Source organism: Sus scrofa, chromosome 1 (assembly GCF_054392235.1).
Source record: "Sus scrofa isolate SSC_HxYL_T2T_F1_AM1 chromosome 1, Sscrofa_HxYL_maternal_Yorkshire_Landrace_v2.0, whole genome shotgun sequence".
NCBI classification, from domain to species: domain Eukaryota; kingdom Metazoa; phylum Chordata; class Mammalia; order Artiodactyla; family Suidae; genus Sus; species Sus scrofa.
The window spans coordinates 205,614,410-205,638,650 of NC_139383.1; the positions used below are offsets into that span (position 1 = coordinate 205,614,410).

General features: G+C 37.3%; 1 protein-coding gene and 1 long non-coding RNA gene across 7 annotated transcripts in view; both read right to left on the reverse strand.

Annotated features, from left to right (window-relative positions):
- Positions 1 to 24,241, reverse strand: part of RHOJ (ras homolog family member J) — an 84,956-nt gene that overhangs the window by 51,910 nt on the left and 8,805 nt on the right.
- LOC146406971 (uncharacterized) lies at positions 11,789 to 19,148 on the reverse strand. The gene is made up of 2 exons (XR_014820492.1): positions 14,461 to 19,148; positions 11,789 to 14,151 (listed from the first exon to the last, which is right to left on the reverse strand). It is a non-coding gene; the product is annotated as an uncharacterized LOC146406971 (long non-coding RNA).

Below are 24,241 nucleotides of genomic sequence, written 5' to 3' on the forward strand. Positions count from 1 at the left end.
GATTATTTTTTATATTGTTGCTGTAACAGGCTTTGCATAAATGAAGCTATAATTCCTAAAGGAAAGGGGAAGATTGATGTCCAAATTGCTCCAAATAAGCACTAATGTAGTAATATTTCATGCCAAAAACATATAATGGTTTTGATGACAATACCTTAGAAAAGAAGGGGATCTTTAGCTTCTTTATTTTAAAAACAACTACACTTAGACTACTTCAAAATGTAAGTACGTTCACATACTCTTTTCCCTTTTTTAAAAAAGGAACTCCATTGATTTTTATTTTTTAAAATATTAATTAATTAATTTATGGTGTAATTGACATACAACTCATGACCTTTTCTGAAACACGAGAAGTTCTCCATAAACTCTATGCTGATTGTATTGTATTCTTATCCTAAGCATAACTAAAGGTACACACTCAAGACTTCCCATGACCCTGTTTTTGAAAAGTTAATTGTCTATTGTGCTGCTGATGACTATTGCTTTAACAATTTCCACGGCTTTCTAAAAGTGGTCTGGTCTGAACTATATTTGTTTCCTATGCCTGAGGGAAACAAACAAGCAAGCAAGCAACATATCGGAGTTACCTTTAATAATATGTCTAAGATAAATCTGACTTAGCTTTCTAAATACGCCTGAACTCTACAATTTTTCCCTCCTCATCTCACACTTACGAGTTATCAAGGAAAATTTTTTCCCTACATGAAAGAATTGCCATGGTAGGCCATGAGCTACTGCTGGTAGAAACTAAGGCCAAGAGGTGAAAGCATTAGAGTAAATTTTAAGAGAATTAAATATGGTCTGAAGCTTGCCAATGCTTGGCAGCTGCAGGACCAGCAGGACAGAGCAAGGTGGGAGAACAGCCAGGCTTAAGTGGAGATGAAAATTCCTTTTGCACCTAGGTTGTACTTGCTAAAGAATGAGAAGCATGTGAAGCATCCCTTGATCTCACTGTGCTGTGATAGCAAGAACAGGTGTGATGGAGATGGTCTGATGATACTCATCTATATATTCAGCCCCACCTTCAAAGACAGCAGAAATTTGCACTAAAATTGAACTTACAAAATGTATACCTAGATTTCATCAGTGTTTCTCAGTGATAATGTCCTATTTCTACCATATTTAGATACACTTTGGAAAACAGAACAGGAAATTACCCCTTGGAGCCATAATTAAACTGAAACTTAAGTGTGTAATTGGAGTTTTTGACATATAGCTAACAGAATGCCATGTCACACACTGCTCTTCTGCTATTGTCCTAAGAGGGAAATGAAGAGGCTTTAAGAAATAATGATGACTCACAAGAGAAGATGCATTTTAATGCTAAAAATTAAATTTTTCTAGGGGCCAATATTGATCTGACATTTTAACTGCTTCCAGTGTTATATCGAGTACTTGGGAAACAAAAGAAAATTATTCTTTTTAGGTTTTAACATTTTTTTTTCCTCTTGTGATTAAACTGAGCTGGTCAGTGTTTTTTCAGATCATACTTTCTAGGTTATGTCATCTTGTTTCCTGCTAGCGCCAAGCTGTTTAACAAGAGAGAAACGTTGATTTTTTTTCCTTTTGCTCATATTTTCTCTCATTTCCATGGGCAAAGTATATCTCATGAAATACCCTCTTTTGTCTACTCAAAGTTTGTTAAAATAGACTGTGTGTGTGTGTGTGTGCATGCGTGCGTGTATGCACATTGCTTTCTGGAGTCAGAGTGAAAAGAAAGGATGTAGAAGTGAAGATTCAATCCATGTAGAAAAATGCATAAACAATTTGAACTCTTTGTGAGTGCTGTGTCTAGCTTTTGGAACATGGCAAAAAATGAAGAAATGTATTTATGAAGGAGAATTTCTTCCACGTGTCCCATATGCACAATTTTCTCTTGGGGAAATATCTATCCAAGAGGAAAAAAGTATTAAAGTCATACACTTGCATTTTAATATTTCTTCTCTGGGAGAAAAAATTGTAATCTCTAGCCTTTTGGTAGGTTCTAAACTAGGATTAGAGGATTTAATCTTCTGATTTAAACAAAGTTCCAAAGTTAACAATCAGTAACAAGCAAGACCATCGCCATAACATCGATTCTAAGAAAAGACCTCCTTATCTCTAATACCAAATGATCATCTCAGTTTGAAAAAGTGTGTATTGTAGCACAGGGCACAACTATCATTAAAAAAAAAAAATCTTCCTTTAACAAAGATTTTCATCCCAATTTTTTATTTCAAAAAATGTAAAACATACTAAAAAGTTGAAAGAATGACGTGAACACCCTCCACCCCCAACCTAGATTTAACAATGTGAACGTTTTGCCACATGCTTTATCTCTGTATGTGCAAGTTAGTTGTTTTCTTCTGAACAATCTGAGAGTGATTTGCAAACATAGTGACATTTTATCATTGTCTACTTTACTAGTATTTCCTTAAAAAAGGGCATTCTCCTACAAAACCAAAGTACTGTTATTATACCCAAGAATATTAACATTAATTTCCTAATATAATCTAAATTATTCCATATTAAAATTTCCTTAATTGCCCACAAAATACTTTCAGTAGTTTTTTTCCCTTCCCAAATGAGGATTCTATCAGATTAAAGCCTTACATTTAATCTAGAGTGGTCTGTTCATCTTTTTTCTCCCCTTGCTATGTTACTGATTTTTTCAAAAAGTCTAGGCCAGTTTTCTTGTGGAATACATTACATTGTGGAACTAGTAATAGTTTTGATATGCCTTTTGATAATTTATAATCACAAAATAAGTGGCCTAAGAACTTGGATTATTAAAGAGAGAGTCACCCAAGTGGTGAATGCTTTCATATTGATATAGAAATCCCAGGAGATTTAAAGTGGACAGAATGAATTTGGCAGGAAACATAATAGTATTTTGGGAGCACAGTGTTCTAAGTTCACTGGTTTTCAGATATTTTAAAATCAAAAGAAAGGGAACTGATTTCTTTAACAGGTCATCATTCTTCTGTGGATATGTTTAGCAAATGGTGGGGAATGCTGGTTTGGGACTTATAACAGAAAGTGTGGCTAAAGAAAAAAAGCTATTTCTTCCAAAAAATAAAGGAAGAGGGAACATTTCATTTGATTTGGAAACATTAGCCTGATACCAAAACCAGACAAGGACAGCACAAGAAAAGAAAACTGCAGACCAATATCCCTGAAGGAGATAGATGTAAAAATCCTCACTGAAATGCTAATAAACAGAATCTAATAATACATGAAAGGCATCATACAGCATGATCAGGTGGGATTTGTCCTAGGGTGCAATGATGGTTCCGTGCCCACAAATCAATGTGAGACACCACACTAACAAAGTGAAGTTTAAAATCATGATCATCTCAATCGATGCAGAAAAACCACTTGACAAAACTCAACATCTATCCGTGATAAAAGCTCTCAACAAAGTGTGGATAAAGGAAAAGTGCATCAATATAATAAAGGCCAGATATGACAAGCTCGTGGCTAACATCATACTCAATGGTAAAGGGCTGAAAGATTTTCCTCCAAGATCAGGAACAAGACAAGGATGCCCACTCTCACCACTCTTATTCAATATAGTATTAGAAGTCCTGGCCAGAACAATGAGGCAAGAAAAAGAAATCCTTTGAGGGTTTCTTCTCCCCCTGTCTGTAAAGTTTTAGAGAAGGTAAAAGTGCTTAGAGCTGCATGAGAGGTCCGATACAGATACTTTTTCAGTAATGATGCTACTTTTACTTATCCCAACAATATGTAATAATATTTTCACAAATTGAATACTTGTTAGATGCTTTATGAATTTTAGTTTATTTATTCCTTAAAACACATCCATGAAGTAGGTATTTAACTCTTTTACAAATAAGGAAATTAAGGATTAGGCAAGAAGTTTCTTATTTCATATTCACTTGGTATGAACTAAAAAGCCATATTCTTGATTACTGTTTGAGAATACAAAGCTCTCTATTTTTTTTATTCCTTATTAATGTTTCCATTTCTTTTTTTTTGTATACCACTTTTTATGATCTTCACATTTTTCTCAACTTTGAATGGATCACCTTTATTTTGGCTACTGACCTTACCTTTTGAAGAACTAGGAAAACTCAGGAAAATGTCTTTCTTAAGAGATGGTAGGTCCAAGAATTTCGTTGTCCCTCCATCCTTCAGCTGAGGTTATGAGTAAACTCCATTATGAAAATGGGTCAAGATGATAGCTGTTTAAACCACTTAACCAAATGCATAAGGCTCACTGATCGAAAAATATAGGCATTTATATCATTGTTATATTTACAAGAAACATGTTTTATTTGTTATTTCCTCTCAACGTTGTATGAGAAACAATAATCTGACCTAATGTTAATCTAACTATGGCTTCTTGCTTTTGAATGTAGACTGTGCACTAAAGAGCTTTCTGCAGGGGCCAACTCTGCATCAGCTGTGGTCTCTATATTCTGGCAAACTTCCTTAAGTGACATGGCTCAAAGAAATATATTGTTTGCTTTCCTACTGCCTACTTTCCAGGCACCCTAACATATCTTTTTCCTTTGTGCTGCTGTATCAACAAATCTTCCTTGGGACTGTTGTATAAGCACAGTATAGTTTTGGGGAAGGAAGATGTCCTTTCTATCCTGAATTTAAATTCAATAAGCGCTTGTGAAAATTAATCTTTTCAAATACACGAAAGGAAGAAAGTATGCCTGAATACTCAAGAATGTAAGAATGCACTTGAGGAAGGCTATGATAATTCTCTAATTGAAAATGCTCTGATGAAACCCACACTGTGGGGAGGCTTTACAAAGAAAAATAGAGATCTAGAAGGGACTCCAGGATATCATTTCATCACTGTCTCAGGCATGTTAGTGTCCCAGCCACATAGGTATTATGACTATCGTCTGTATGAAGATTTTTTTTTTGTCTTTTTAGCACCATACCTGTGGCACATGGAGGTTTCCAGGCTAGGGGTCTAATTGGAGCTATAGCTGCTGGCCTATGCCAGAGCCACAGCAACGCCAGATCCGAGCCATGTCTGTGACCCACACCAAAGCTCGCAGGAATGCCGGATCCTTAACCCACTGAGAGAGGCCAGGGATCAAACCCACAACTTCACGGTTCCTAGTTGGATTCATTTCCGCTGAGCCACGATGGGAACTCCTGAAGAGATCTTCATATATGTACGCCCCATAACTCCTTTGCTCATTTCATTGTCTTAGGAACCAAAACAACTAAGATTAATCTATGTTGGATTAGTCTATAGGCTTTTGCATTGTTTGCTCTTCCCTGGATATTGGAAACTGACAATTGTCAAGGGAAATACATCTCTGAAGCCGGATGTACATTAAGACAAAGAAGTTGAGTCAAGTATCTCTCCCACATGAACCAAAAATACAATAGAAAAGCCACTGACATGTAGTTTCCATTGTGGCTCAGCAGGTTAGGGACCTGACAAAGTCTCCCTGAGGATGCAGGTTTAATTCCTGGCCTCACTCACTGGTTAAGGATCCAGTGTTGACACAAGCTACAGCGGAGGCCACAGATGTGGCTCAGATCCAGTGTTGCTGTGGTTGTGATGTAGGTTGGCAGCTGCAGCTCCGATTCAGCCCCTAGCCTGGGAACTTCCATATGCTGCAGGTGCACTCATAAAAAAAAGAAAGCCACTGAAATTTATTCAACACTGATACATCTTGTGACACATTGGCACATTTAATCCTCACATGTCCTATATGAAATAAATCTTATTATATTCTCTTTTTACGAAGAAACTGGCTTAGAGAATTTAAGTGACTTGGTCAAGATCAAACTACTACTAAATGACACAGCTGAGTGTCTAATTTAGGGATGCTTGATCCACAGCACCTCTTTTTATTTTTTTAAAATAAATTTTATTGCAGTATAGCTGACTTACAATGCTGTGTGAGTTTCAGGTGTACAGCAAGGTCAATCAGCCATACATATACATATATCTATTCTTTTTCAGATCCTTTCTCCATATAGCCTCTCACAGAGTATTGAATGACTGCACAGTACATCTTGACTGCTCTGTATGTGTGTGTATCCTTTCCTAGCATGGTTATGCAGTGTAATTATAAGATGAAAATTTGCAAAAGCATGACAAGTTCTTTGCCCACATTACCAGGAAAAATAATAATTTCAAGCCCAGCATGTTATAAGAAATAATTCTGATTTATTGGACTAGCTGTTAATATTATCCAGCAAGAGAGTTGGGTTCACTGAATTTTGGAACAGGTCAACTTTTCTGTGCTTATTCAGAAGTGTAGCCTAACATCCTCTACAAAGGACTTATAAAATCTGGGGGAAAATGTAGAGATGGATACAAATAATTGTTGGAATTAAGGAAGGGCCAACATATATTTAAAAAAGAACAACTAGAAAGTGAAGGTACGGTACTGTTATAAACTTATATTTGTTTATTCAGAAGGTATTTAGCGAGTGCCAAGCATTCTTCTAAATGCCAGGGATATGGCCTGTCACCTTAGTAGATAGATGATAAAGAAATGTAGATAGATGACAAAGCATGTACGTATGCATGCAATATATTACATGGTGATAAATTCTGCAGAAAAATAAAGCAGGATGAGTGGAGAGTAGTTCATTACTGTGTAGTGTGACTGGGGAAGACCTTGCTGATAGAGTGACATTTGAGTAGATCCCTGAAGGAAATGAGCAAGCCAATCATATGGCTTTTGGAAGCATAATTGGCATTAGTTCCAAGCAATGGGAACAGCAAGAGCAAAATCTCTAAAGGGGAAACTTTTTTTTCAAGGAATATCAAAGACACTAGAATGAATCGAGGAGAGAAAGGAAGCTTTTAAAGAACTCTAACGCTTTTCTTTTATCCAAACTTATTATCTTGTTTTTTTTTTTTTTGTTTTTTTAGTTTTTTTTTTTTTTTGTCTTTTGACCTTTTAGGGTTGCACCTGCAGCATATAGAGGTTCCCAGGCTAGGGGTCTAATTGGAGCTGTTGCTGCCAGCCTATGCCAGAGCTACAGCAATGCCAGATCCGAGCCATGCCTGCAACCTACACCACAGCTCATAGCAATGCCAGATCCTTTAACTCACTGAGGCCAGGGATTGAACCCGCAGCCTCGTGGTTCCTAGTCTGATTCGTTTCCTCTGCGCCATGACGGGAACTCCAATCATCTTGTTCTTTCTATAAATGTTAAATAATAATGTTAGTATGAGAACCCTTGCCTTATTCCCAACTTTGTTGGAAATGTGTCTAGCCTTTTCCCATTAAGTATTAACCTGGCTTTTGGCCTGAGATAAACATACAGACAACATAACCATGTGTTTTAAGTTGTCTATTGCTGCATAAGCAGCTGTATCAAAATTTGGTGACTTAAAACGATAATTATTTCATTATCTCATGTTTCTCTGGGTTGACTGGGCTTGGATAGACTTTATACTAAATCATCTTGGGCTGCACTTGTCTGGGGCCTGGACTAGGTTGGGCTTCTGAGATGGCTCACTCGTGTGTGGGGCAGTTCGTACTCATTTGTCTGGGAGCGCAGATGGGGCTGTGGACCAGAGTCCCTTAGATCTTCTCACTTTGGTCTTTCTATACTACTTGGGCTTCATAGTATCAACAGGTGGGTTCTTCGAGGAAGTAAATCCTGGACTTTGATGTACCAGAAAACCAATTTCTCTTCACTTTCTTGGTCAAGACATTCACAGAACCAGTTCAGATTCAAGGGCTGAGGAATAAACTTCACCTTGGATGGTGGAGTGACAGATTTATAGAGGAAGGGAGGAATTGACAGTCGTCCTCTTTTGGAGGCTACCATATCATCTATTCCCTATTTTATTGTTGTGACTCATTAAATCAAATTTTAATTATTAAATTGTATAATGCATTTTCAATCTCCATGAAGGTGAGCATACTATTTTTCTCCTTAGGCCTATTAATATGGTACGTTTTACTAATAAATTTCCTAATCTTGAACTATTCTTAAGCATTTGGAATAAACCTCTCCTGCACATGGCTGTATCTGTGTGACTCTTTATGAGGTCCTTAGCTTCTCCTATCTGAATCAGATATATGGAGTCTTCTAAAGTCTTCAGATTATTCTCTTTGTTTCACTGTTTTATATAAATGGGATATAGTTATTTTCCCTTCCAGATGTCTCCCTCACCTTTGAAAATTATATTTTGTTGGCAGTTTTTGAGACCTGTCATGAGTAGGCTCTGTCTACTCAGCTTCTATTTCCTTCCTTTGTTTCTTCTGTAAATTCTTCTGTTTTTGGCATCCTTTTCAAAATATTTTGGAATCTATATCCTAGTTTTACTGAAAATATAGTTTGTATTTTTGTTTTCCATTTTTCTTTTGGATGGTTTTCAGGAAGAGGAGAAAACTGGATTTATGCAATAATGGTCACATCAGAAGTACAATGAAATACTGTTATTTTAATAGAGATAAATAGAAAAATATTGAGTTGATTTTCACAGACCTTTGATAGACATTTTAGAGCTGAAATTGCTTGAGAAGTAAAAGATTTCAATGTTTACAGGGGCTGTTGTGTGATTATTATTATCTTAATATCTTAATTATCTTAATTATCTTAATATCTTAATTATCTTCCTTCCTTCCTCCCTCCCTCCCTTCCTCCCTCTCTTCCTCCCTTCCCTCCCCTCCTCTTTCCTCCCCTTCCCTTCCCTTCCTCTGTTCCTCCCTCCCTTTCTTTCTTTCTGCATCTGCAACCTATACCACAGATTGGGGCAATGCAGGATCCCTAACCCACAAAGTGAGGCCAGGGATGGAACCTGCATCCTCACAGAGACAACATCAGGTCCTTAACCTGCTGGGCCACAATGGGAACTCCCCACCTTTTCCCTGGTAGCAAATACAGCCCTCTCCTGGAAAGCTAGAGGTAATTTATATTGCTCTATGGGAAAATTTTTCTCCTCCATCAACCTCAAACTATAGCTTAAAAATTTAATGTATAGATGATAGCTGTATAAGTGATAGAGGTTGAGTCATACTTGACTGCAATTAAGAAAATACTTTTCCTTGAGGATTGACCTCAATCACTTCAAAAATTGTGATGGGGTTGAGGAGCTGGGGAACAAGGTTGGGTATTAACGAGAGGTCCCTAGGGTGGGGGGGTACAGGGTAAGTCTGAACATTAACTTAAGAAGTCAGAGAATACTAGGAAAATCAGGAAAAATACAAACAAAATATTCCAAACAACAAGCTTCCGGATCTATCCTAGTCACAACTAATTATTAACTGCTCTGTGAACTTGGTATGAAGTAGGCTCTGATTTTTCACCAGGCAATAAATTGTTTGAGGTATATTGTCAACAGTAAACAGTACAATTACAACTATGTCTTTGGAATAGAACGTTTTAATATCCAAATGTTCTTATGGTGAGTCTTTTTAAGGTCATAAAATGGATTTACATGCTCGAGTAGAAATGATTCTTCTTGAACTGCAGCTGGGTGATCTGGGCTGTGGAGCCTGCCCCCTTCACACACCTGCTGCTGAGATAATGCCAACAGTTCTGAGGCATTTCCACCCATAAAAGGAACAAGCAGGCAGTGTGCACAAGTTACAGTACATGGAGCAGAGACCTCTGGTTCCCAGTCCTATTTCTGGCACTCATGCATCTGCCTTGCTTCTGCATGTGGGAGGGAACAAATAAGGATTAACTGCTTTCTTAAAGATGCAGTCCTGGGAAAGAGGATGTGTTGGTTTTCTGCTTTGTGTCTAGTTACACTTTATGTCATTCTATGCTCGTGGAGCATTTAATAATGCAGTTTATTACTAATAAGAAACAACATTTGATAATGTTTTCTAGCACACAAAGTACTTTGATGTACATTTTACAATTTATAATTTCTTGAGGATGTTTGGCTAACACAGATTAGCTGCCTGGGGGCCTCTATAACACTGTTACCAAGAAGATAGTTTACTTCCTACATACCTGGTTTCAGTGTAAAATTACATGTTAGAATTAGTTATAGTGGTACTAAATTTGCTTAACAAGTATTTTTAGAGACTCAGGATAGAGGAAAATTGGAGTATGAAATGTAACTATGGAAACTTTTAAAGAGTTTTTTTACAGATAAGACCTTCTTTTCTTAAAAACAAATAAAACATGTAGAAGTCATATTGTAAGGATGAGATTGAACACAAATCTGAAAAAGCAGAGTTCTGTAAGGGCAGAAGTATATCGATATATATCCTTCCTTCTTTTTTCTATCAAGAGAGTTGGGATTTCTGTCTCTGTCTCTCTCTTTCACATGCACAGTCAAGATCAACAATGAGTTGGATTGCACTTATTTTAGTCTCCTGGAGGTGTCCATGAAGTTAAAGATTGGAATGCTCGTATTGAAAACACTGCTGCTGGCACTGAGCTGATAAAATAGGTATGGAAATTACTTTCTATGAATATTTCACGACTTTCTCACGAAACTCTGCAGACAGTAATCTCCTTGTAAGGAAAACACTGATCCTGGGAGGACAGAATGAGGCTTTTTGGCAATATAAGCAACTCACTGAATATGCTCCGCCCTCCCCTCCCCTTTCTGTGCACCTCTATGAATCACCTGGGATGATGGCTGAGTAGGGCAGTTGTTACAAATGTTCTGTGTCAATGCAGAACTTGGATAGAGATGATCTGTTACCCTGGGGAAGAGCATCTATCAATGCTGGGGGTTCTGTGCAGAGAAGATGCAGTGGCTCTAGAGACAGCAGGACAAAAAGATCTCTTCCTCACACTAATAGGTTCTAATCTGGCAGATGTCCAGATGGCTTTTCAATAAACCCAGCAGTGTGGCTAAGACTTGGAGGAAGTGCCTCCATGATGGAACATCTTCACACATGGCTTTTAGCTGTGGATTCCCTGAAAATCAAACCTAAGGTCCACTCATCTACACACAAGCCCTCTGTTCTGTTCTTCTTTATTCTCATCACTTGTCATTCAACCATGAGAGGTGAGCTCAGAGCAGGAGGAGCTATGCTATGTCCTTCCTTCACCTCACCTTACATCCTTTGTGTTCTCTGGATAAACAGAGCCTAGGAGAGCAAGAGGTAGCCAAAAAAACACTTTTAAAGAAGATGCATTCCTTTGCCTCTGTTCTCTTGACCTTCAGATCCACTAAAACATCAGCCTGCTCCCATCATGAAGTGGGTTTATTCACACTGAAATTATCTCATATTCTTTGAAGGGGAAGATACCAAAATTACTTTGAAAGCTGTACAGCAATGTCATATTTGAACCTGTCTAGTCGAAATCTCCCATCTTGTAGTTTAATATGATTTCTTTAGGTGTGTCCAGGGAGGTGTACATGCAATTTTCATCCCTGGGGTATCCATTTCTGTTCCAGACACTGGAAAAGGTACTACATCCTTTATCACCATTCTCTGGTACTAGAAATATAATCAGCATTTGTGACCTGGTATCTACTATAAGCCCAGGTGTGATAGGGGATAGAGCTTGGTTTCCCTAGGAGGAGCAGACTGGCAGAGGGGGGGAAAAGCACCTTTTTAAAAATTAAATAAAAGATTTTATTGAAGTATAGATGATTTACAATGTTGTGTTAGTTTGAGGTATACAGCAAAGTAATATTCACATATATACATACATATATATATTCTTTTAAGATTTTTTTTTCTCATAGATTATTACAAGATACTGAATATAGTTCCCTGTGATATACAATGGGTCCTTGTTGGTTATCTATTTTATATATAGTAGTGTGTATATGTTAATCCAAAACTCCTAATTTATTTCTCCCCTACCCCTTTTGCCTTTGTTAACCATAAGTTTGTTTTCTAAGTCTGTGAGCCTGTTTCTGTTTCATAAGTTTATTTGTATCCTTTTTTTAGACGCCACATATAAGTGACATCATATGTTTGTCTTTTACTGTCTGACTTAGTATGATAATTCCTAGGTCCATCCATGTTGCTGCAGATAGCATTATTTTGTTCTTTTTTATGGCTGAGTAATATTCCATTGTATATATGTACCACATCTTCTTTGTCCATTCATCTATTGTTGGACATTTAGGTTGTTTCCATGTCTTGGCTATTGTGAGTACTAAAAAGTAGGTATTTTAATGGAAGTATTTACATAGCTGAAAGACAACAGAGAAGGAGGAGTAAGAAAGTTTTGGGAATTTTATTGTCTCAAGAGACCAAGAACAACAATATAGATATTTAAAGATAGGGTATAATGTCAGATTTAGTAAAAATTTCTAGTTCTGCTCTTTGAATTTCTCCAGTTTTGGCCATTGAGTGATAGCATGTATGAAGAAGAAAGGAATTTGGGAATTGAAGTTAAAACCACAACTCTTTTATAACTCAAGAATATTTTGATCTTTGCTAGAAATATCTAGCTTTCTCAGGTTATGTGCATGCTCTAGTCTAATGGAACAGGGCTCCAGGAAGGTCCTATTTTCAAAAAGCATCCCTCTTGAGCAGTGAGATGGGTTTACCTAGTCAGGGATTCCAGAATTCCCTAGGAATTTCCAGTGCTAGTCCTCATTCCTATAATACAAGAATGTTCTTATTTCTGAGACTTGATTTTTTTTCAAATTTTATTTGAGTATATTTGACTTAAAATGTGTTAGTTTCAGTTGCACAGCAAAGTGAATGAGCCATACACATACATATATCCAACCCTTTTCAGTTTTTTTTCCCATATAGGTCACTTCAGAGTATTGAGTAGATTTCCCTGTGCTATACAATAAGTCCCCATTATTATCCTTTCCATGTATAGTAGTATGTATATGTCAATCCCAACCTCCCAATCCATCCCTCCCCCTAATGTTTCCCCTTTGGTAACTGTAAGTCTTGTTTTGAAATCCCTGTGTCTATTTCTGTTTTGGGAACAGGTTCCTTTGTATAATCTTTTATTAGCTTCCACATATTAGTGATCTCATACGATATCTGTAAGGCTTGATGTTAAAACGAGAAAAAGAAGAAATTCGGAGAGTAAAAGAGAAAGATATTCCTATGTACTAAAGAAAGGATACTCATGGATCCCAGTGGAAAAATTACCAAAGACCTTGAGCTGAAAGAAACCTTGTTCTTAAAGAATCAAGAAGAAAAATGGTACTTGAGTTTCTCTTTCCACAGATTTCATAGACATCACTCAGGAGTAGATTTGCATTATTTCTTCTGAATCACTAATTAAGTCACTAAGGAAGAAATATGCAATTCTTCCTCATGTCCCTTGTATCACGGTGTAATTTCCACAGCTGAATTTCTATGATTTTCATGTATACCATTTCAATATTTCTTAAGAATTTTTTCCTTAATAAAGGATACAATTTAAATACTATAAGCATGAAATGGCACTTAAGGAGCTGTGTGTCAGGTTAATATACCCCAGCCTTTTTCTTAGAAGATATGCATCCCCTTTCCTGGAGAACTCAGTGCATAGAGGTACTTCACAGCAGGAGGTAAACTCTTTTTTTTTTTAATGCACCCACAAGTGGAAAATTTCTTTGAAGATCCATGTTTTATCTTTAACATCCTTATGAATTTGGCATTCATAATATATCCTTCTTTGTTCAAATGTGAAAAATAAAGTGTTATTGGGTTGTTTTGTTGGGAGTTGATGTTGCAGGATGCAGCTCCCCTTTTCTTTCTGTGCCTTGTCACTCAAGCACAGTCTGAGAAACCCAGTTCTGATGGAAAGGCACACATTAGTAATTACCAGAGGTTTCTTTGCCATAATTCTTTTTAAATAAAGCATTCCCCGCTCCCATTCTTTTTTTTTTTTTTTTTGGCTGTGCCAATGGCATGTGTAAGTTCCAGGGCCAGGGACTGAACCTGTGCCACCACTGCAACCAGAGCCACAGCAGTGACTATGCTGGATCCTTATCCTTTTGTGCCACCAGGGAACTCCTATGAAGCCCTTATATAACATATCTTTAAATGGCTGATTATTAATTTTAAGAACCATAACAAGAAAAAAATGTGTACTAAATTCTCTGAAGTCACCTTTTTAGTTACTTTGTTCAATGGTTGTTGGTGCCATTTACAAAGAAATAAAATAGTGCTAACAAAGAGTTCCTGTTGTGGCTCAGTTCCTGTTGTGGCTACAAGTATCTATGAGGAGGATGTGGGTTCTACCTGGCCTTGCTCAGTGGGTTAAGGATGTGGCAATACTCTGGCTGTGATGTAGGTGATAGCTGCAGCTCTGATTTAACCCCTAGCCCAGGACCTTCAGTTTGCCACAGATATGACCCTAAAAAGGAAGAAAAAAAATAGTAGTGATAACAGTTTTTTTTAGGGCCTCACCTGTGGCATATGGAAGTTCCCAGGCTAGGGGTTGAATCTGAGCTGCAGCTGCTGGCCTATGCCACAGCCACAGCAATGCCAGATCCAAGCTGCGTCTGTGACCAACACTGCAGCTTGTGGTAGCGCTGGATCTTTAACCCACTGAGTGAGGTCAGGGATAGAACCCGCATCCTCATAGAGACAAAGTCAGGTCCTTAACCTGCTGAGATACAATGGCAACTCCTAGAATAATGCTAACAATTTTTAATGGAAAAATGGATTGTTCTGTGGGCTGATCCTTCTCATCCTCCAAATGCTTTACTTGGTGCTCTTTATCTTGGGGCTTTGTGTGATTTTGGGGTTTGTGGGAGTAACCAGATGTTGGCTGTAAAAGTAGAGCTAAGTAAGTGTTTTTGTCAATGGAATAGAAATTGCCTTCCTCATTTCATAGGGAACAGGCTTCTCTACTGTTTGTGACATGGTAAAAGATAGATAAGTTGAAGCAGTAATATTAGGTAGGGAAATGATGATAGGTTTACTGGATCCTTGGGACACTGGGCACAAATAAAATGTGTTTTTCCAAATGTCATTTGGATGCTTTGAGAGCTAGGCATTTATTCATCTACATCCCCAACCCCTTCTCACTCCTTCCCCATCACCATAAGCTCCCGCACTTTGATACCCAGTTGAAATTTTGGAAATCATTCAAGGAGCCACATATATAAATAGACACAATGTAAAGTAACTTCTTTTACTGTATAAATTACCCTGCTGAAGGTTAATCATTGGTGTAGCCTGGCTCTTTTGTAGTTACATCAGGGTTTATTTATAGTCCAGAGCTGAAGATTTCTTCCTGTGTCCAGCAAAATATAGATTATGCTGGAACAGAATATCTTTTGTGAAGGTGGAATTCAGTCTGTGGTAATTGATGATAAGTAGGATGTTTTTCTGATGTACACTATCCTTAAAATGTTTTTAATGTATTCACTGGTAGGAAGTGAATGAAGCCTAAAAATCCCTCAGGATGATTTACAATCTATGATATACTAAGGCCTGGTAAGACTGGCACATCTGTTACAATGGTAGAGTGTTCAATATTAAAAAAATACAGTAACCTATGGTAACCATAGGGACCAAAATGTCTCCTATAAAACCAAAGAATGTATCAACCTACAGACACATTATTTCCCCATTATCAAGGAAAAAAAAAGATAGGGCTGATCTAAAAGATTATTTAGTCTACATTTCTACATCCTGTTAGGATTATACCTAGCCATGTTGATAAGACACTCATTCCTACCCAACAACAACAAGCACAAAAATACAAAAGCTACTGACTGTATGCTGGCTATAGATTTGAAATGTAAATTGAATAAGAAGATGTGGGTATATTATCTGATGAAGATAGCGATGAAAATTTCCTTGGTCTTCACATACATTCAAAGCCATTATTCTAAGCATGATAATAAGGATTTCTCCATCTTTGCTGACTTGAGAGGAAATTACTTTGATCTGTAGCCTGAAAGATTCAGTTTAAAGGGGAGGTCTTGGTGGGGAGAGTTATCAGGAGGGTCAGTGAATGAAATGAACAGAGTATAACCTTTACAGCAAAGTTCATGCCTAATATTGACACTTAAGATTTAACATTCACTCTCTGTCTCTTGTGAAAAGTTTGGTTAAAAACATGTGGACTATTGAAAATTCTTGATGCTCTTATTTACCAGCTTGACTTATTGTAAATATCATATGAAATTCATTTTAGTGGAGGAAAGAAGCATTTAGGGTTCATAGTGCAGGCTTATCCAATGTGAGCAGAGAGGAGGCTTGAGAAGAGAGAGTAGAGACATTTTTATCCTAATAAATCCTATTGTAACAGGGATAAAGTGCTCCATTATTGGTACATATGTTCATTACATTTCTTACAAACATACCAGCTGAAAATTAGTTTACTTTCTAGAAAATCAATGGTTGCATTTTACAAACATCATTCGTAATTTTTAGGAAGTTTATACTTGGTATACATTAAGGAGAATATTGATTTCACTGTTTTTCTCTTAATTATTTGAAAAAGTTATATAGTACATACTTTAGAGAAATAAATTTTTCTTTTTGCCTGTAGTATACAGTGTCCAAAAAAAAAGAGATAAAGTAGAAATCTTTAATATAATTAGGGAAACAGTTTTTGTCTAGTAAAACCACTCAACTCACAAGTTTGAAATTTGACTGGAAAGCAAGAGCATTTGGAACTTTTTTCCCAGAAAAATAAAATTGTTCTACAAGTTTTAAACAAAGCCAATACACTATTTTTGAATGCATGTTCATGATGTTTAGGATATATATCCTTTTAGGATATGAGAGGATCAAATTTCAACATAGATAATTATCCTCATCTACAGATGAATGGATTAAAAAGATGTGGTACATATATACGATGGAACACCATTCAGCCATAAAAAGGACATAATAATGCCATTTGCAGTAACATAGATGGAAATAGAGACTCTCATACTAAGTAAAGTAAGTCAGGAAGAGAAAGACAAATACCATGTGATATCACTAAATCTAAAATATGGGCACAAATGATCTATCTACAGAACAGAAACAGATCATGGACATGGAGGACAGACTTGTGTTTGCCAGGGAGGAGGGTGGAGGGAAGGGGACTGATGAGGAGTTTGTGGTCAGTAGATGCAGACTGTTACATTTAGAATGGATGGGTGATGGGGTCCTGCTGTATATACAGGAACTGTATCTGGTCTCTTGGGTTAGAACATGATGGAAAATGAAAAAAAATGGATGTGCGTGGGTGGCTGGGTCAATTTACTGTACAGCAGAAACTGAAGGAACATTGTAAATCAACTATACTTTAATAAAAATTAAAAAACCAAAATTATCCTCACTGTTCACATGGGGTGCTGACTTCAGTGTAGTGCAGTGGTTAAAACTAAGACTCTTGGGTGTCACTTAGTCATTCAATCATTCAGTAGACATTCTGGCTGACTACTGCATTGTAGGCTAATCCCAGGCATTTGGGACATAAGAATAAACAGGACAGAAAGAAGCTTGCCTTTAGGAAGTGTACATTATAGGGTGAGACAAGCAATGGACAAGTAAATAAACAAATAATAACTATAGAGAAAATAAACAGGTTCTGAAAGAGTGGTTAGTTTAATCAGGGTAGTTTGATTTGACCTCCTAGAGAGGTAACATTTGAGCTGACAGATTTTAATCTCAATTCTCCCTGGTTCTGTGATATTGAAACTTCTCTGAATTCAATTTTCTTATCTATGAAATGAAAATACTACCTAGAGCTAATATGAGGCCCAAAGAAGATAGCAAAGTAACACAGGGTAGCACATATTAAATACTTAGCTAATTAATAACGGGTAATTACTGTTTTGCTAATAAAGTAAATATTACTCCAAAAGGACCAAGAAGCAGTTTTTTCATGATGGTACATTCCGCTCTGGCCTCAAGGAGCACTGTTTCTCTCTATTGGCAAGGAGAATCCCATCCTGGGGGCCTGATTGACTGATTTGTATTAAAACAGCTGGAGAGACCCTGAAAGGAAAGCTTGGTCCACACTAGCAGGAGTGCTGGTGAGCTGGTTGTTCAAATAAGGGTGCCTGAGTCCCAGCTAAAAATTTCTGCCTTTTCCAGGATTTACATGTTCTCTCTTTCAGGAGGCAGACTCTAGCCTAAGTAGAAGGTTTTTGGACCCTGAGAAACTGAATTTTAGGCATCTTTCCATTTTTGTTGTTTTCCTCTTTTTCCCCAAATGTTAGGTCAAAGCATGAGGGATAGAAGGATCTGAAGAGGGGAAACAGATGTTTATGCTTATTTCACAATCGTAGGGCTGGGTGGAAAAGGAGCAGTAAGAACAGCATCCAGGACAGAACTGCACCAAATCCACCCCAAGGATCTTAGGCTCTTTCCTGTTTTGTTAAAACTACTTTGCTTCTTCCCATGCAGTAGTGTTCTCTAAGTTTTCCTCTGTGATGGCTCTGAAGGCCTCACAGTCATGCTGATTATTGTTTTGCAGACAGCAGGCTCAGTGATTCACATTTAGACAGCTCTGCCAATTATGCCTGAGGCTGTGCTCCCAGCAGCTGGTGATTGGTGCACCCGAGTTTGCCTAGTTAGTCTTCTTTCTGCTCTGCTTTATAAATTCCACGACTCCCTGTTCTGACTCTCCTAGCTTTCCCCACCTCACACTAGCCCTCTCCCAGTACTCTTTCTCTCTCTTTCTTGCTTTTTTTCTCTTTCTGCCTGTCTGCCTGCCTTACTCTCTCTTTCTTTCCTTTTTTCGGGTTGTTGCTAGTGCTTTTATTCATTTATTTTTATTAAAGTATAGCTGATTTACAGTGTTATGCCAATTTCTGCTGTACAGCAAAGTGACCCAGTTATACATGTATATACATTCTTTTTCTCATATAAACTTCCATCATGTTCTATCCCAAGAGATGCTTATCCTTTTTTTTTTCTTCTCAGTTCTGCACCTGCAGCATATGGAAGTTCCGAGGCTAGGGGTCTAATTGGAGCTGCAGCTGCTGGCCTCTGCCACAGCCACAGAAACATGGGATCCGAGCCACATCTGTGACATATACCACAGCTTGCAGCAACGCTGGATCCTTAACCCACTGAGTGAGGCCAGGGATTGAACCCACATCCTCACAGATACTAGTCTGTTTCTTAACCCACTGAGCCACAATGGGAGCTCCTGATTATCCATTCTGAATGTAATAGTTTGCATCGACAATGCCAAACTCCCCGTCCATCCCACTCCCTCCCGCCTCCACCTTGTCAATCACAAATCGGCTCTTCATGTCTGTGTCTGTTTCTGTTCTGTAGTTAGGGTCATTTGTGCCATAATTTAGATTCCACATATAAGTGATATCATATGGTATTTGTCTTTCTCTTTCTGACTTCTTGGGTATATATCTGGACAAAACCATAATTCAAAAAGATACATGCACCCCTATTTCATTGTAGCACTATTCACAACAGCCAAGACATGGAAACAACCTAAATGTCCATTGACAGATGAATGGATTAAGAAGATGGGGTACACCTACTATGGAATACTGCTCAGCCACAATAATGAAGGCAATAATGCTATTGTAGCAACATGGATGCAACCAACACTTTTTTATTTTCAGCCTTGTAGATTCTATTTCTTCCAGGGTCTCTTCTATGCCCAGAACTTTTTAAAACACACTCTGGATCCTCATTTAGGAATTTGCCACCTGTTTCTGATAGGCTTTAAAGGCCTCTTCTGTTTTATTTCTCCTACTAGAAACTAACAAGTCAAGAAATTATATATATATATGTATATCTATTTTAACTTGCTTTTTACTGATTAATAGTTGATTATAGAATTGTTCCTCTTTACTTGATTTGAAGGCATAATTATAGCATAAAGGGTTTTTTAAACTTTCTAAATTACAATAGACTGAACTATATGTACTTATGATACTTAAATCATTTTGAACTAACAAAAAATGGTCATTTCATAGGTTGCTTGTTGAAATTTATATTTACAGCTCTTTTTTTCAGTGGGTCTGGAATAATAGCCCTGGTATGGACAAAAAAAAAAAAAATCTGCATTTTTTTTTTCCTTTTTGAAAATTGAAGTATAGTTGAAGTATACAGTTGTGTTAGTTTCAGGTGTAAAGCAAAGTGATTCAATTATGTATAAATATATACATGTAAATTTTTTTTTAGATTATTTTCTATTATAGGTTTTTATGAGACATTGACTATTGTTCCCTGTGTTACATGGTAAATCTTTATTGCTTAGCTTACCTATTTTATGCACAGTAGTTTGTATTTGTTAATTTAATACTCCTAATTTATCCTTCCCACCTCCTTTTTTCCTTTGGTAACCATAAGCTTGTCTTATATGTCTGTGAGTCTGTTTCTGTTTGGTATATAGATTCATTTATATTTTTTCTCAATTCCATATATAAGTGATATCATATAATATTTGTCTTTGTCTGACTTACTTCACTTAAGGAATTCTCTAGGTCCATCCATGTTGCTACAAATCCATTATTTCATTCTTTTTTTATGGCTGAGTAATATTCCATTGTGTGTGTGTGTGTGTGTGTGTGTGTGTGTGTGTGTGTATGTGTGTGTGATAGCATATCTTCTTAAACCAGTTGTCTGATAGGTATTTGGATTGTTTCCATGTCTTGGCTATTGTGAATAGTGCTGCTGTGAAAATTGGGGTGCATGTATCTTTTCAAATTAGAGTTTTTGTCTTTTCCAGATATATGCCTATAAATGGGATTGATCCTGCAATCAATGATCCAAATGGGATTGCTGGATAATGTGGTAGCTCTTTGTCGGTTTTTTTAAGGAACCTCCATATTGTTTTCCATAGTGGCTGCACCAATTTATGGTATCTGCATTTTTTTTTGCTTTTTAGGGCCGCACCCACAGCATATGGAGGCTCCCAGGCTAGGGGTCCAGTCAGACCTACAGCTGCTGGCCTACGCCACAGCCATAGCAATGCAGGATCTGAGTTGTGTCTGTGACCTACACCACAGCTCATGGCAATGCCAGATCCTTTACCCACTGAGAGAGGCCAGGGATTGAACCCGCAACCTCATGGTTCCTAGTTGGATTTGTTTCTGCTACACCATGACGGGAACCGGGGTATCTGCATTTTTAACAAGCAGGTTTTTATGATGACCAGGCAAATGTGGGAAGCACAACATGTCATTCATAGTGGAATAAACATCCAATTAAATATGGCATGTAGGGCAATTTATATTGTTTATGGGTCTATTGTACCTGAAGTAAGGAAGTTAAACTGAGTATGTTGATGTGGTGATAATTACTAAGTGTTCATTAAAATCTGTTCACCCTTTCTTTGGGGATATAGCTAACCTCCCGTACAGTGGTGTGTGGCCTACAGTTTAACTTCTTTCCAATGAAATGTGAATATAAGCCATGCCTGCTGCCTTTGGACCTGGCTAATACCACCCCTCCTTCCCCTCACTCCACTGTATTCTTCCATCTTCTACTGTCTAGATATAGTGCACCACAAAGTCCTACCCAGAAGGAGAGCCACAAGATGGAAAAAAGTAGATCCTTGAATGACCAAATGGAGCAGAACCATCTCACGACTCTGTCCACACCTGTTGTCTGAACAAAAAACAGAATTATAATAGTTTGAATCATTATATATTTGAGTCTATTTGCTTCAGTATCCTAGCTTATCTAGTGTGGTGCCATCATTACAAAACCAAAAAAAAAAAAAAGGGTGTTAGCTTAATTCTTAAGTAGCAGATGGTTTAAAAAACAACAACAACAACAACAAAAAACAGAACAGACTAGAAAGATGAAGATCTGTGTTACACCATGTCAAGACATTTTGAAAAACTATTGTCTGGAAGGTAAACCTAGTTCTTACTGAGTCTATAGCACTCAAAGAAAAGATTGGGAAAAGCCAGAATATTAGAGTATATTAATTATTACTATGTTTATCAAGGTGTTACAAGAAAGAAAAGAGTTGAATTGTTGTTTTTTAAAGCAGAGATTAATAGAACACAAACATTAATGGTCTTATAGAGTTGGAAAATTGATTATTTTGGGGTTCCACAAGTAGTAGATATAATTTAAAAAGGATTTAAGCAAAAAACACATCCATTTCTCTGTTTAAATAGGGAAAAAATTCTCTGTCAAAGATCTAGGATGTTGTCTTCAAAGCTAAGCATTCTGCTCCATATGGCCTCTATGTAGCTATTATTATTTTGAGAGCAAAAGGCATTGGCTAGAAGAAGCAGACAAAGTATGTTCAAGAAGTATGTCTAGTAAGGACATACTTTGGTCTTGAATGTGATGATTGGTACAGGGAATTTACCAGAAGCCTAATAAGTTTTTGAGAGAATTGTATTTCCAAAGAAACTCCAAACTTGGCCTAAATAGTCCTATGACTATAAAACAACACCTGAGCCCTGAAATTGCACAACCGTGAAAGTTGTTCAGAATCCCCAAGGCCCAATTCAGACATGTGTTATGGTGAATAATAGATAGGGAAAACTTTCTAGAAACCCAAGCCAGGGAAAGTTGAGAATAATTGATGAAGAAGTTACTCCCAGAGAATAGCATGAGGGTAAATTCAAGAAACTTCCCTCACTGCCAGGGCAGGAATCTTCCCAATGTTTGCCATCAGGATTCTGTTATTGCTATGTCTCCCCTATTCTTTCCTTTCTGAAAGGGGGTTTGAATATTGTGGTTATTTCATCCCTGTTCTGTCATTGTCTAAGAGGTGACTGAACCCCAAGAAGCCAAGTACCCAAGTACAGTACTTTCCATAATGTATCTTTTATTGGACCCCAAGATCCATGTTTGCAAATACTAGACATCACCTACAGATGCTGGACTTTAACTTGTTTTGGTAAAAGACTAGGGTCTCTGGGTGGTCCCTCTTGGGAAAATGGTGAGTTTGTTTTACATGTGAGAAAAGGTGGGCAAGGATATTTTGTGGCTGGAGGGTCTGACACAAAGAGAGATGTTTTTAAGTTTTCATCAAAATCCATTCTTCCTCATGGATGGAACTAGAGACTCTCATACTAAGTGAAATAAGTCAGAAAGAGAAAAACAAATACCATATGATATCACTTATATCTGGAATCTAATATATGGCACAAATGAACCTTTCCACAGAAAAGAAACTCATGGACTTGGAGAACAGACTTGTGGTTGCCAAGGGGGAGCGGGAGGGAGAGGGAATGGAATGGAGTGGGAATCTGGGGTAGATGCAAACTATTTCACTTGGAACAGATAAGCAATGAGATCATGCTGTGTAGCACTGGGAACTGTATCTAGTCAATTGTAATGGAGCATGATGGAGGATAATGTGAGAAAAATAATGTATCTATGTGTGTGTGTGTGTGTGTGTGTGTGTGTGTGTGTGACTGGGTCACTTTGCTGTACAGTAGAAAAGTGACAGAACACTGTAAACCAACTATAATGGGAAAAATAAAAATAATTATAAAAAACAAAACAAAACAAAAAATCCATTCTTCTCTCTCTGGACATGTAGGTGGGTTTTATTACCCAGCTTCCCTTAGACCCAGGTGTGGCCTTATGACTAAGTTACCTTCCCTGGGGTTTGACTGGAAATGATGTCCATCACATCCAGGCCTGGCCCATAAAACTTTCTATTCAGGTTTCTCCATCTCTTTTTCTTTAGGCTTGCTGGATGCAGATAACTATGAGATCTTAAGGGATGGGAGGGTCACAAGATGCAAAGAATCTGGGTCACTAAATGACTAAATGGAGGAAAATAGCCTCACTGAGTTGAGTACCTATTCAGGACTATAAATTAACAAGGAACATCCTGGCCATGGTGTTAATCCTTTACCTGTTTACCTGTTATATAGCAGGTTATCATACCCTAACTAAGAGTGGTTTTTTTGATTAACGTTATTACCTATGAACCTACACACTGCTTATATTGTTTATTTACTATTTCATGGCCTCTACTTTAAGTTATTTAACATTGGGTGAATTGGTTAATAACTTTATGACTTGGATGAAAAGAAATAAAGTACCTAGGAATAAGCCTACCTAAGGAGGCAAAAGATCTTTGTTCCAAAAACATAAGATACTGATGAAAGAAATTAAAGATGACACAAACAGATAGAAAGATATACTATGTTCTTGGATGTGAAGAATCAATATTGTCAAAATGACTATATTACTGAATACAGTCCATAGATTCAGTGCAATCTCTATCAAATTACCAATGGCATTTTTCATAGAACTAGTACAAATATTTAAAAATTTATATGGAAACACAAAAGACCCCAAATAGCCAAAGCAATCCTGAGACAACAAAGATGAATGGAATTCCTTCTGTGGCACAGTGGGTTAGGAACCCAGTTGTGGTTTGGATATGATCCCTGGCCTGGGAAATTCCATATGCTGCAGGTGTGGCAAAAAAAAAAAAAAAAAAAAAAAAAGGAATAAAGCTGGAGTGATCAGGCTACCTAACTTCAGACTATCCT